Below are 13533 nucleotides of genomic sequence, written 5' to 3' on the forward strand. Positions count from 1 at the left end.
ATTATCACTGGTCTTTCATTACTGTCAGCTCTCTCTCTCTCTCTCTCTCTCTCTCTCTCTTTCTCTGTGTCTGTCTGTCTGTCTGTCTTCTCTGTTTCCTACCACCACCTCTATGTGTATCTCTCTCCTCTCTCTCTCTCTCTCTCTCTCTCTCTCTCTCTCTCCTCTCCTCTCCTCTCCTCTCCTTTCTCTCTATGTTTGTCTCTGTCTGTCTATCTCAATATGTTTATCTCCCCACCCCCATTCTGTTCTAACATCCTGCAAGGAACCTAAAGTGTGTGTCAAGCAAAGCTACCCCGGAGCCCTGGAGCCCTGGGGCCACACTGCTCATCTCTGCTCGGCCCAGTGGCCTCAAAGGTACCAAGCTCATCCACTGAGTCTAGTCTGCCTGGGTGCATCGGTTGTGGAGTCAGGCCCAGCAGATCATAGCCACCAGCACAGGGCCTCCATTCCATCTGCTGGGCCCCATATGGCTGCCTTCCAGGAAGTAGGTACTGGAGCTGAGGAAGCAGAGAGCAGGGTAAGGGAGGCTGGTCAACAGTTGAGCAGCTGGAGGGAGGAGGGCTGGCAAACAAACAGCAGACCTCAGGGAAATTAGGCTTTGGCTGAGCAAAGTTCAGCCTTGTTTTCTCAGAAAGCGGAGCTGGGGTGAGCCGGTAGGGGGCGGGGCGGGGGGGGGGGAGAGCAACCGAGCTGAATATCAGCTTCCCAAGCATGAAGGGCTTGGCCACACAACAGTGAGCAGAGCTCTTTGCTGTGCCCCTCATGGATGACCGGCAGCAGCTCTGGGTGACCAATGAGCTGGGAGATGTGAGAGTGGAGAAAGTGCTTGCCAAACAAGTATGAGGACCCAAGTTCTGATCCCCAGTAGCCACTTAAACTATCAGTAACCCCAGTCCTGGCACGGATAGAGGTGTGAATCCTGCAATCCCGAGGGCCGTCCAGTGTAGCCAATCAGGGAGGAGCTTCAGGTGCAGCAGGAGACCCAAAGATGAGGTGAAGATCTTGAAAATGGCTGGAGACGTGGCCCAGCGGTTAGGAGCACTGACTGCTCTTCCAGAGGTCCTGAGTTCAATTCTCACCAACTACATGGTGACTCACAACCATCTGTAATGGGATCCGATACACTCTTCTGGTGTGTCTGAAGACAGCTACAGTATATTCATATACATAAAATAAATAAGTTTAAAAGAAAATGGCAGTGCTGGAAGGATGGCTCAGTAGTTAAGAGCACTGGCTGCTCTTCCAGAGGTGCTGAGTTCAATTCCCACCAACCACACGGTGGCTCATAACCATCTGTTATGGGATCTGATGTCCTCTTCTGGTGTGTCTAAAGAGAGCAACTGTGTACTCATATACATAAAATAAAACATAAGTAAATAAATTTTTTAAAACGGCCCAATGATATGTGGATCCTGACAACCTGGGTCTAATTCCTGGGCTGCACAGGTAGGAAAGAACTAATTCCTACAGCCAGACTTGCTGGTCATTGAGGCCCCAAGTCCTCCTGCTTTCCTACTCTCACACTGGGATTACAGGTTGCACTCCACCACGCATAACTTCTTATGTGGGTACTGGGGGCCTCCTCTTTACACAGCAAGCACTTTACTCAGGGAAGCCATTGCTCTAGCCCCCACGGCTACCCCCACACCCACCCCTATCCCCACCCCCCTCACCAGCTATGTATTTCCAAGAGCTGTGTGTAGTAGGTTAGGTCAGGCAGATGAGACTCCAGTGAGACAGGACAGCAAGGTCTATTCCCCACAGACTGTGTGCACAGTTCACCTCTACAGCTGGCTCTGGTACTAGCCCAGGCCTTAGCCGCCACAGCTTCCCCTCCCCCCAGGCCCTTTGTTCTTCACTACAGCTGCTCAGCAAATTCCTTGATTTTAAATTATGATCACAGGTTGGAGAGCTACTTAAAATAATCTTGCCAAATGTTCTATCTCTGCATTGATGAATATAATGGAGGAGACATTTCGGGGGGGGGGGGAGGTGAACATTAAGAATTCACTTTGTTCAGGGGAAAGGGAAAAAAAAAAAAACAGTCGCAGCTTTGGCTTACATCTAAGGATTCTCTCCCTCAGGAAGTTGATTGTGTGCTGACCTTCAGTGAGCCAGTGAACCCTGTGCCAGCAAAGGTGGGCGAGGGAGCTGTTGGTGCGTAGGGCCTGCTGCAGATGCAGGGAGCAAAGGTCGGGGGTGTGTTGGGTTTGTTTAAGCATGAGTCAGAGGAGGAGGGGGGTCGATCCCCGCGGTCTCCGATTTCCAATTTCCTGTGCAAGCCGCTGAACACACAGTGCCCCTTCCCAGCTGGTTTTTTAGGCTGCTGCTCTGTGGAACAAAGGCAGATACTGTATGAGGCCACACACATAAATAACCCAGTCAGACCACTGCTTCCTTTTTCCAAGGGAGACATCTGTGGAATCCGGAATCTGGAAGAAACCAAACTCTAAGAGAGGCAGGGGGGAAAAGCCCACCACTGTCTGGCATGTTGGTCATCTGAGGCCCTAGGTGTTCCCAGCCCACTTGCTTTTTTTTTTCCTTAGGCCTGGGCCCTTGGCCAGCCCCAGCAGGCCTTTGGTCAGGGGCTAGCTATTCCTTCAGGACAGCCCTGCAGCTCAGGCTGGAGCCTAGAGGACACAAGGGACTTCTCCTGAGTCAGAACAAGGTTCCTTTCTCACTCCGTGTTCTCCTTGAGCAAGGCTGACCCTGTAAAGGACCTCCCTCCCATATTCCTGGGGTTTCCTCAAGGCTTGGGGCCAGAGAAGTATATGAGAAAGATAAACCTCAAGAGAGGATGTTTCTACACCTAAATAACTCCCTGGGAACAAGGAAGCACTTGATTGAGTGGGCCTCAGGGTTAGGCCAGCCTCTAGCAGGAACCAGGAATCAAAAGGGGACACGTGTCTACTTGTTGCCTTAGAGAGACTTTGTACCAGGGAGCCTTCTATAGCACACAGGAAAGCCCCACTCTGAGAAAGGCATTGTCTGTAAAGGGTCTCTCTGCCTGTCTGCCATGGTGCACTTCAAGGCTTCTCACAGATGACTTGTCTGTGTTGTTCTGAATAACATAAAGCTGGTCTATTGAGTCTGGGGGGTGGGACTCTGTGCACCCCTTAAAATAACAGATGAAAAGACCCCCTGTTACCTCCTCAGTAGGTTTCACCCAGAAACTCCAGGGCCTTTGAGGTTTAGGGGCAGCAGACTCTAGGGCTAAATGAATCCACAACCCTTCTCCTTTGCTTCGAAAGCAGAAAGAGTCCCCGGCCCTTGTTGGAGCCTCAGTTTTTCTCATCTGTTCAATGGACAAAGGTCTGTTCACCTCACTAGTTGATTTCAAGGATGAGACAAACCTGTCCCCATAGATAAGCACCAGTCTTCAGGAGAATGGCTCCTGAAGAGGCAGAAGAAGACAGGATGGGGGTGTTTGGAAGGGGAAGGCATCTTTCTATGCAGGGGTCTGTGAGTCCTGGTTTACAGGGCTGTCTGCTGCAGGTCTGCTAACCTATTTCCCTCTGAAGAGGACCTGATCCAGGCCCCAAGGTAGGCTCCACTTGAGAGCCCACTCCCCTCTCTCTTCCTCTTTCTCACAGGACTTTTTGACCCCAAGATCCCTTGAGTACCTGTCTCCTCTAGTGCAAAAACAACTTGGTCTCTGTGCCTTTACCCCCATTTATCCAAGTGCCCTGAGAGGGGCAGAAAGGCCAGCTGCCCAGACGGGGAGATTTTATCACGAACATTGTTTGGAATTACTAGTGCTTGACAGTTTAAAGTGTAAAATGCAGCCTGGCCTTGAGCCCAGATTATTACTGCCTTCTAAACTCTGGGGGACAACGCGTTTCTCATCTGAAGCTCCTAAGGCAGACCCACCATGCCACTTCTGTGGCCTTACTAGGTAACCCTCTCCCTCTCTTCTTATGCCTTAGGCACAGGAGGTGAGTGGCCCTGCTCATACCTCCATGACTCACCCTTACTGTGCAACAAGGGCCCTCCGGCCTCTTTATTCTCAGTTTGTTCTGTTTTTGCTGATGACTGAATTTAATGCGGAAGTGCTGTCAGCAGAAGAGAAAGGAAACCTTAACCCAGCACCCCCTCCCCAGGAACCAGTTCCAAGTTGCTTCCCCGTGAGGTGTGAATGTTCTCCAAGTTAAGCCAGGTAGTACAGACCTGCCACCCTAGCTACTTCAGAAGAGCCGAGGTAGGAGGATAACTCTCCCCCTTACTCCATTTTACAAGATAAAGAGTCTCAGATTTTTTAAAATAAATAGATAAATAAATAGCAAAAGGGGCCAGGGATATCGGTTAATGATAGAGCACATTCTACCTGGCATGTGCCGGGTCCTGGGTTTAATCAGTCTTCAGTAACACATGCAGACACACATACACACTCACACACACACACCCTCATACATATATATATCACACACAAACATGCACATATCCATACACACAAATACGTGCATACACACAACCACAAACATACACTCAGACATACATACACAGAGACACATATATACTACTCATACACACACACATATACTCATAATATATACCACACACAAGCATGCACACATACACATACAAACACATACATACATACACCACATATATTTACATACACACAGACATACACATACAAACACACACACACCGCACATTCACAAACACACATACTCTCACATACAAACATACATTTTATATATATATATATGTATATATATATATATATACATATATATATATCACAAACACATGAATACACACACACCACACATTTACATACACTCAGACAACACAGACATACATATACCGCATACACACACACACACATACACACACACACACACACACACACTTCTTTGACTCTAGTCCTTGAAGGAGACTCTGGAGAAATTTCTGGAAAGAAAAGACAGAAGCTATATTTCAGCCACTTAAATGACATGTGACATTGATGTTGACAAACGCTACCCCACTGTTTATTGAACACCACCGTCCCCTCTCATCTGCTCCCTTATTGGCTCTCAAAGCAACCTAGGAGCTTGATTTATTTGATTCTTATCTTCTCTTATTTCACAGCCAAGGAAACTGAGGCCAAAGATGTCTGAAATCAGAACCCTTTGTCTTCCATCCCCCGCAGGGCTGTCCACTATGCCTGCCCCAGTCATGATGGCTTGCTTTCTGCTAAGGATGTCACCACACCTGGTTGACGGAGAATTGCCACCTGCTCCTGCACTGGGCAACCAGCCCTCCGGAAAGCAAGCTCGAGTCCAAACTCAGGGTTAATGATAAAGCTGAACAACGTAATGACTGGCCTTCCCTCTCCCTCTTTATCAACATGTGACTTAGGTTTGAGTGCCAAGCTAAACCTTTCAAGAGCCACATCCTCGGCGGTAACTTATTAAAGGGTAAATCAAAGTTTGCTGGAAGAGAAAAGCAAATACCCATACTCAGCATGCCAGGCTGGTCCCGAGCCCACTTCCTGGTTCCACTGTTGACTTGGGCTGCAATCCTAGATAAGTGTGAATACGTCCACCGCCCTGGGCCCAAAGGGCAAGCCTGGGAGAGAGCTCAGGACAGAGTCTGCCCCTGCCCCTTATGCACACACACACACACACACACACACACACACACACACACACACACGGAACCTGGCAAGATGTCAGCTCTCATGGTTTACCTCAGAGAGGAAAACCTCAGACAAAAGCAAGGCAGGTACAAAGTGCTACACAGCCTCTTGTCCTTGTGCCTGTGATTGTGAAGAAGTGGGTCACCCGAGTGTCACATCACCAATAGAACCCTACCATCCTTTGGCTCCGCTCACCCATAATTAGCGGAACTGAGGAGGAGAAGAGCTGCACTTTGGGCCTCAGATGGCGGGGTGGAGGAATCGGAGCAAAGTTGACAAGAGTCAACGGTAATCACATAGTGAGCATTTTCAAAGAAACAAATAAAAAATAGCCCAAAGTGGGTCAGCGCTTACTGTAAGGTCAGAGGCAGGAAACTGGGACAGACTTCGAGTCCTGGGAGGAGGGACATGAGTTGTGTTTTCTGAATACAGACTTGTGCTATCTTTGGGACTTCACCCCCTGCTGCTGCTTTCTCCTTCTGTCTCCTGAATACACAGGGCCTTAGTTCCAACACTCTCCATCACAAAACATCTTCCCTGAGGCAGAAGACAAAAGGCACCTAAAAAGACTTTAACAAGATCCAGGCATGGTAATGTACGCCTGTAACCCAGAGGCGGACGAGAGGGTCTTCCTCGGCTATATAGCACTTTTCAGGACAGCTTGGCTACATAAAATCTTGTCTCAACAAGAGAAAAAGAAATAAAGAAAGGAAGGACAAAGATAGGAATGGAGGAAGGAAGGAAGGAAGGAAGGAAGGAAAAAGAAAGATAAAGGAAACAGGTAACTCTTGGGAGAGGCTGGCAGGAAGAAACACAGCAAGAGGCTGCTTGTCTTTGCAGTCTCACAGTCACCCATCCTGAGATCCCAACAGGTTAAATTCAGATGCCTTCAGAGCACTTTTTGCACCAAGTACCATGAAGTACACGTATGTGTGCATGCACACACATTCAGGTTACCAGCAACTTCAGTCATTGTCCACAGATCATCTGTGGCATCCAGTGTGCTACACAACAGGGAGCATGCAAGAATGCACATGTGATGTGCAAATAGCACACACATGCACATAGCACATCTTTCTACATGTTCTGAATACATGCTCATCTGTGCACACAAGAGCACCCAATGGACACATACACTCACAGTGTTTAGAATAGTATCTGTTCACATACCTGTTAACTGCATCCACACAATGTAAACACATGAAACCCATGTACACATACCCAGTACAGCTGGAACTCTGTATCTATGAATTCTGCAGCCATGGCATCAACCAACTTCAAATGGAGGGAGATTTGCGTCTTTACTACAGGCTTTTTGCTGCCATCCCTGAACAATATGGTACAATATCCAGTGCTTAGCATTTAAAGTTAGGCACGATAACTTTGAAGGGACTGGTGTACAGATGGTGTATTGTCTATCCTATGCAAACATTGTATATTGGAGACAAGAATCTGCAGATTCTAGAACAAGTCTCCCGTGGGTCCCAGAAACCCCTGTGCTCCTGAGCGCATGCCCTGTACATCATGGACCTTGTGCACACACACAGTAGGCCTGCATCCCCCTTGCTCTCTCTGTAACCTTAAGACTTTGGCAGTTGTTATCTTTCATTCTTGGCAGGATTGCACTTCCTGGTGGCCTTGGAGACTTGTTTGGGTCAGATTTATCAGGCTTATTTGGGAGGGGCATATAATCATCCGAGCTCCGGGTTTCAGGTTCCAGGGACCTAGGACTGACAGAATGGCATGTTTTGGTGAGAGTTAACCGTGCTTATTAATTTTCTGGAGTCTTGAAATACACACTGTTTCCAAATGTTATCTTTTTTTTATTATATGTAAGTACACTGTAGCTGTCTTCAGACACTCCAGAAGAGGGAGTCAGATCTCGTTACGGATGGTTGTGAGCCACCATGTGGTTGCTGGGATTTGAACTCTGGACCTTCGGAAGAGCAGTCGGGTGCTCTTACCCACTGAGCCATCTCACCAGCCCCCCAAATGTTATCTTTAAAAGACATTCTGGAACTGTGCCCCGTGACATAAAGAACACACACGTGCATGAAAACAAGCATGTTTAACACGTGGAGCCAAACACGTCAGAACCACGAATGCAGACGATTTGGGTGAATGTGAGGTGCACTCTGTCCTTACCCTGCCGTCTCTCCTACACACAGAAAATAAGAGTGGCCTCAGGCAAGTTCAGGAGCTGTCTTGGGTCAGAGGTCTCTCCAGTTCACTTCAGAAGCAGCATCTCTCTGGGGTTTAACTGGACTGCAAAATGTTTGGGGTGCTCAACCAACACCGCACCTCTACACAGCAGAGCCTTCCACTCCGTGGTGAGCGAGTTACGTCACACAAGAGTAGGTCTGCTTCCACTTATCCCAGAACTTACGGAGAGGTCCTAGAGCATTTGCCCAAGGAACATCCCATAGGCTGGGAGAAGGAGAAGATTCCAGAAACACACGAGGCACCTTGCCTGTTCTCTCCACCCATGCCCCCAAAGATGATTGGGTGGAGGTGTTGCAATGTGTGTTAAAAAGAGTTGCTTATTTAAATGTCTGGCCTGAAGAGCAGATTAACCAGGCACAGTCCCATGGGGTGAGGGGGTGGGGAGGTTGAGGCGAGGAAGGGTCTATAAGAATTTATGTTTTTGTCTTTAAGTTTGGGTTTTTGGAGTGTGGGGTTTGGGGGGAGTATAAAGGAAGCCACCCTGGCCAGATAAACTTAAAACTGTAAGCAAAATTCCCTTTTAGCTTTTCAAAAAATGACAAAGTCACACCAGAGAGGAAATGAAAAGGGAAATTTTTAGACTTCTCATCTGTCCAGAAAGCCCCGGCTGTGTTTCAGAACCCAGTAGGGTAACTGTCGGTCCTGCGGTCACACGGCAATCCCAGGAGGCCTTGCGTCAGCAGCCATTATATCAATAAGGAAATACAATCACCAAACCACAGGCCTGCTTTTTTTTTCTTCCTTTTTTTCTTCCCTAAGCCCACAGCCTAAAGCCTGTTGCTTTAGGAGGGTTTTAAAACAAGAGACTTTCCTGTTGTTGAAACCTGTAAACCCACAGCTCTTCCAGGTTACTTAAATTATCCTACCTCTTACAGCCACCACAGACATGGATTTCAAAACTTTCTCCTCCTCCTCTCCCTCCTCCTCCCCTTCCTCCTCTCTCTCCTCCCCCTTCTCCTTCTCCTCCTCCCCTGGCTGACAGATGCATTTGACTCCCTGGAACCCTTATTTTCCAAATTGTATGGCTAACTGCTGACACAGGAGGAAAGCCACGAGTTGCACATTAAGCTCTGCAGCGAAGTGCCCTTGCCAGTCATGATGAGTTTATTCACTGACCTGAAGGGGGAACGGCCACACAAAAGAGAATTCTGCAGAAATGGCCCTGTGGTCAAAGCAATGTTGCTCAGCACAACCAGCCCGTTTTCCATGCACACACACACACACACACACACACACCGGCTTGCAAATGTAAGATATCACAGCTCACAGGAGGAGGTTGCCCTGTTTATCATAGCATGTGAAATCGAGCTGCTGGAATATGTTTTAACTACAACCAAAAGGCAGCTTCAACCACTTCATGAGGTCGCTTGTCTGAGTTGCTGGAAAAGCAGCGTAATAGGAAATCGTAGGTGGAGGGCCCAGCGGGGGCCATGGGTGACCGATGTCAACTCTCAGGGACAACTCCTCTGTGCACGCAAGATTTGTTTTTCCCTTGAGCCAATAGGAAGATGCAGATGAAAGACCGCATTGTGGGACCATGAGCCAAATCCACAGAGAAATATCTCTCTTTTCTGCTCAGCTCAGCAAAGAGCGATTGTGCCAGACCCAACAACTGCATTTGATAGCCATCTTCCGGTTTAACTTCTAGCCTGGACTGGGGCCACTTGACATTGTTAAAACAACGCCTGTAGACTTCATCTGTGATCCCTCGCCTGGCCTGAAGCATCCGCCCCTGTGAGTTGAGCCTAAAGTTAACAGAGGGTTTCTGGACAGTAACTCTTTCACTTCAGTAACCAATTACCGTGAGGATAAGCGAGGGTGAACTTTATTCTGCGGCTACAGCCGGTGATCTTAACGCCCACTTCACAGCCTCCACGCTGCAGTCCTGAATCCAGCAGACACTTATCTAAGCTCACACTTTCCAGCCTTTTTGGGTTAGAATCAACACTTACCTCATCAGAAAAACACACACACTGTCCAAAAGAGAATCTGCTCTCAGTTTGAGCACATGGGTGTTTTGTTTATTTTCTTTGATTTTTTTTCTACATTCCAATAAATCTGCCAGTACTGAAATGCTGAGATAGATACTCTGAAACCGTTGTGTGTGTGTGTGTGTGTGTGTGTGTGTGAGAGAGAGAGAGAGATAGAGAGAGAGAGAGAGAGAGAGAGAGACTGTGTGTATGTTTCATGTTTGAGGGGAGGCTCTTTCAAAACAACTCTGCCCTCTTTATTCAGAAATATGAGATATGATTGGGGCTACAATAAAAAAATAAAATAAAATAAAGGCCAGAAGTAAATCAATCCTAGTTATAATCACCTTATTGTGTCATAGTGTAATGGGGTATTTTTTTCTACTAATAATTCCAGAGAATTCCAGACTTCTCACACAGGCACAGTAGACATTTTTAATCTCAACAATACTCCATGACAAACTGATCTACTTTCTCGTATGGAAAGTGTCCTGTTCTACCACCGTGTTTTTGGATTAATAATGTTGGGAGAGCCAGCCCATCAATATGAGTATGAAGTAAAAGCGGAATTGCTTTTTGGCTCTTTCAACGTGGTCATCGGGGCTGCTAGGCCCAAGTTATCCTGCCTGACTGCAACAGATTTGCTGGACAGTTTGCTGGACAGATGCTCACATCCCCTCTTGCTTGGGCTGTGTAGACCACAGCTGCCACACTAGAGGGACATTACCGATTCTTTTCTTTAATGCCACCAACAAGACCATGTACCCACCAGGCCTGCCTCTAGGACTGTGTAGCAACAGGCCCTCCTCTGCCCTCCTAGGCTGAGCATCTGCATACCAATTAGGATACTAAGAAATGGGTGCTTCTGTTGAGGAATAGTGCGTGAAGTGGATCTCCCCGTCACTTCTGGGGGACTCCTGAGGTTTGTTACCAGCCCTGTTGACTAAAAATGTCTGAAGATATTCTTAAAGGCATGGCCTCTGGTTCTTTGCAAATTAATTTTAAGTTCTCATTGTGGAAAATTTCAAGTATGTCAGAAGAAAGAAACCCAGCACCTCTAAGTTCTCTCCGTGGCTCACAAGGAAAGGACCAGAGCATCTCCAAACTTGCTTTCTGTTTTGCTTCTCACATGTTCCCACAGTTTTGAAATTGCTTTTAAGAAAACCTCACATGGAAAAAGAAAAATTTCAGGAGACAACAAGGTAACTTAAGTGGGTGAAGGCGCTTGCCACCAGAGCCAGGGGCTCGGATTTGATCTGCCATCACCACGCCACGAAAGGGTTACACTGACTCCCCCAAGTTGTTCTCTGACCTCCACACATTTGCTGAGACACATATAACTGTGTGTGAGGTATATGTGTCTCAGCAAATTTATTTATTTTTTTATGTGTGTAGGTGTTTCATCTGTCTGTCTGTCTGTCTGTCTGTCTGTGTACCATGTCCATGCCTAGTGCCTGGGGAAGCCAGAAAGGGGCACTAGATCTCGTAGCACTGGAGTTACAGGCAGTTGTGAGCCACCATGAGGGTGCTGAGAACTGAACCTGGGGGAGGAGGGGTCTGAAAAATATCAATGTGTATTCTCAGCTGCTTAGCCATTTCTCCGTACTCAACAGAAAAAGAATTTTTTGAAAGAAACTCAGATGTGACGGTTGATTTTTTTCATTGTCATCTTGGCTGGGCTTGGAGTCCTCTAGAAGACACTCCCCTTCCTATATCTATGAGATGTTTTCAGAGATGTTCGACTGAAAGGGAACCCACCCTGCATATGGCCGAGAGGCACCACCCCTTGGGTAGGAGTCCTCAGAATAAATAAAAAGAAAAAAATCAGCTCAGCCCATCGTTCGTCTAAGAATGCTTCCTGGCTACAGTCTCATTGTGAGCACCCACCTCCTGCTTCTGCTGCAGAAGCTACAGCCACCCTCATCACCCCACCTTCCCCCTCTTGATGGTCTGTGCCCCTCACACCGTGAACCAAAACAAATCCTACTTTCTTTAAGTTTCATTTACCAGCAGCTGCTTTTGCAACAACAAGAAATAGAACACTCCAAGCCCTGTGCCATTTCAGTCCTTTGCAAGTATACTTCTATAGCCTTAACACAACTGAGCATCTCCTGGTGCAGCCACACCCCACAAGGGTCCCTTTCAAAAACAGTGCAAGAAAATGCCCACTGTGGAAATCTCAAATACAGCATGCCCCCCCAGGAGGGGGGGGACCTGAGACAGCTTTTCCAGAGGCCACGTTTTACAGATTCAAAGAGTCCTAGATCTCAAAGACACTGGGGAGAAGTTAGATGTGGTAAGCAAGTCTGTGTTCTGTCACTTAAAAAGAAGCTGGAAAGGCTGGTGTACTGGCTGGTTTTGTGTTTCAGCTTGACAGGAGTCTTCAGAGGAAGGAGCCTCAGTTGAGAAAATGCCTCCATGAGATCCAGCTGTAAGGCATTTTCTCAGTTAGTGATCAATGGGGAAGGGCCCAGCCCACTGTGGGTGGTGCCAGCCCTGAGCTGGTGGTCCTGAGTTCTATAAGAAAGCCATGAGGAGCAAGTTGGTAAGCAGCATCCCTCCATGGCCTCTGCACCAGCTCCTGCCTCCAGGATCCAGCCCTGCTTGAGTTCCTGTCCTGACTTCCTCCAGTGATGGACTATGATCTGGAAATGTAAGCTGAATAAACCCTTTCCTCCCCAACTTGCTTTTTGGTCATGATGTTTGTGCAGCAATAGAAACCTTGACTAAGATAGTTGGGGGTTCACTTAGTGGCAGAGTATTTACATGGTATGTGGAGACCCTGCATTTGGTTCCCAACACAACACAGAGAGAGAGAGAGAGAGAGAGAGAGAGAGAGAGCGAGAGAGAGAGAGCAATGGAGAGCCTGAATAACAAGCGAAAGCCAAAGCAATGTTTTTAAATAAGCATATTTGTACTATAAGTCCAAACACACCTATAAAATAATTTGATAAGAAATTTGACTATGTCACTTACATCATTAAAAAAAATCTATACATTCAGGGGCCACCCAGGTGGCTCAGTAAGTAAAGAAACCAGCAAACCAGAAGACCTGAGTTCAGTCCCTGAGACCCACATAGTAGACAAGAACTGACTCCTAAAGTTGTCTGACCTCCACATAGGAGCTGCAGTACTTATACACACATACATACATACATACATACATACATACATACATATATACATACAGAGAGAGACAGACAGAGACAGACAGAAACAATGTTTTAACGTTTATATATTCATGCTAGCCCCCAAAAAGACAGTCCTTTCGTAACTACCCATTGGGAAATGGGACATTGCCTCATCCTTGGGGTTTCACGAAGCACCAACCTTCTACCCACTGCCTACTGGCCCCAGCCAAGGCTGCTCTTCCTATCAAGAGAGTCCTGTGAGGGTCCACTAGACCCGGGCAGTCAGCCAGTCCCCGGGAGTAGACATCCTTAGGCACTTGAGAGCCATGGAAAGGACACACCATCCCCCTAGTGTTTCTGTGGCAACACCAGTTTGTTATGTATACTTCCATTCAGTAGCACTTAGAGATTGGGGAAGGGTTTAGTATCTTCATGATTGTACACAGGCGTTGTTCCATTTCATCTAGCCAAATGGTGTCCCTGGCTACAACAGTCTAATGATAAAGGGTAGGTGACACTGTCAATGGGGGCTGTAATCCTGCCAAGAATAAAACCAGCTGAAGCACTGGAAAGAAAAAAA

At 47.3% G+C, this 13533-nt stretch overlaps 1 long non-coding RNA gene across 11 annotated transcripts in view, besides 1 other annotated feature; it reads right to left on the bottom strand.

Annotated features, from left to right (window-relative positions):
* Gm31718 overlaps positions 1–13533 on the bottom strand; it is a 103664-nt gene that overhangs the window by 19565 nt on the left and 70566 nt on the right. For 7 of the 11 annotated variants that reach the window (XR_879375.3, XR_388221.4, XR_001778722.2 and 4 more), the window contains one exon: positions 2066–2334. The exons of 2 other annotated variants lie outside the window; for them this stretch is intronic. This is a non-coding gene — a long non-coding RNA (predicted gene, 31718). Of the gene's footprint in view, positions 1–2065; positions 2335–4327; positions 4435–13533 lie in introns of those variants that run through there. 2 more of the 11 variants (XR_879376.2, XR_879368.3) reach the window with 2 other exon arrangements.
* Positions 1262–4298: an enhancer, noted in NCBI's record as "VISTA enhancer mm1464". NCBI's record gives its function as "enhancer in: limb[3/3]" and the evidence as "EXISTENCE:transgenic organism evidence [ECO:0001131][PMID:17130149]".

Source organism: Mus musculus, chromosome 8, assembly GCF_000001635.26.
Source record: "Mus musculus strain C57BL/6J chromosome 8, GRCm38.p6 C57BL/6J".
NCBI classification, from domain to species: Eukaryota; Metazoa; Chordata; class Mammalia; order Rodentia; family Muridae; genus Mus; species Mus musculus.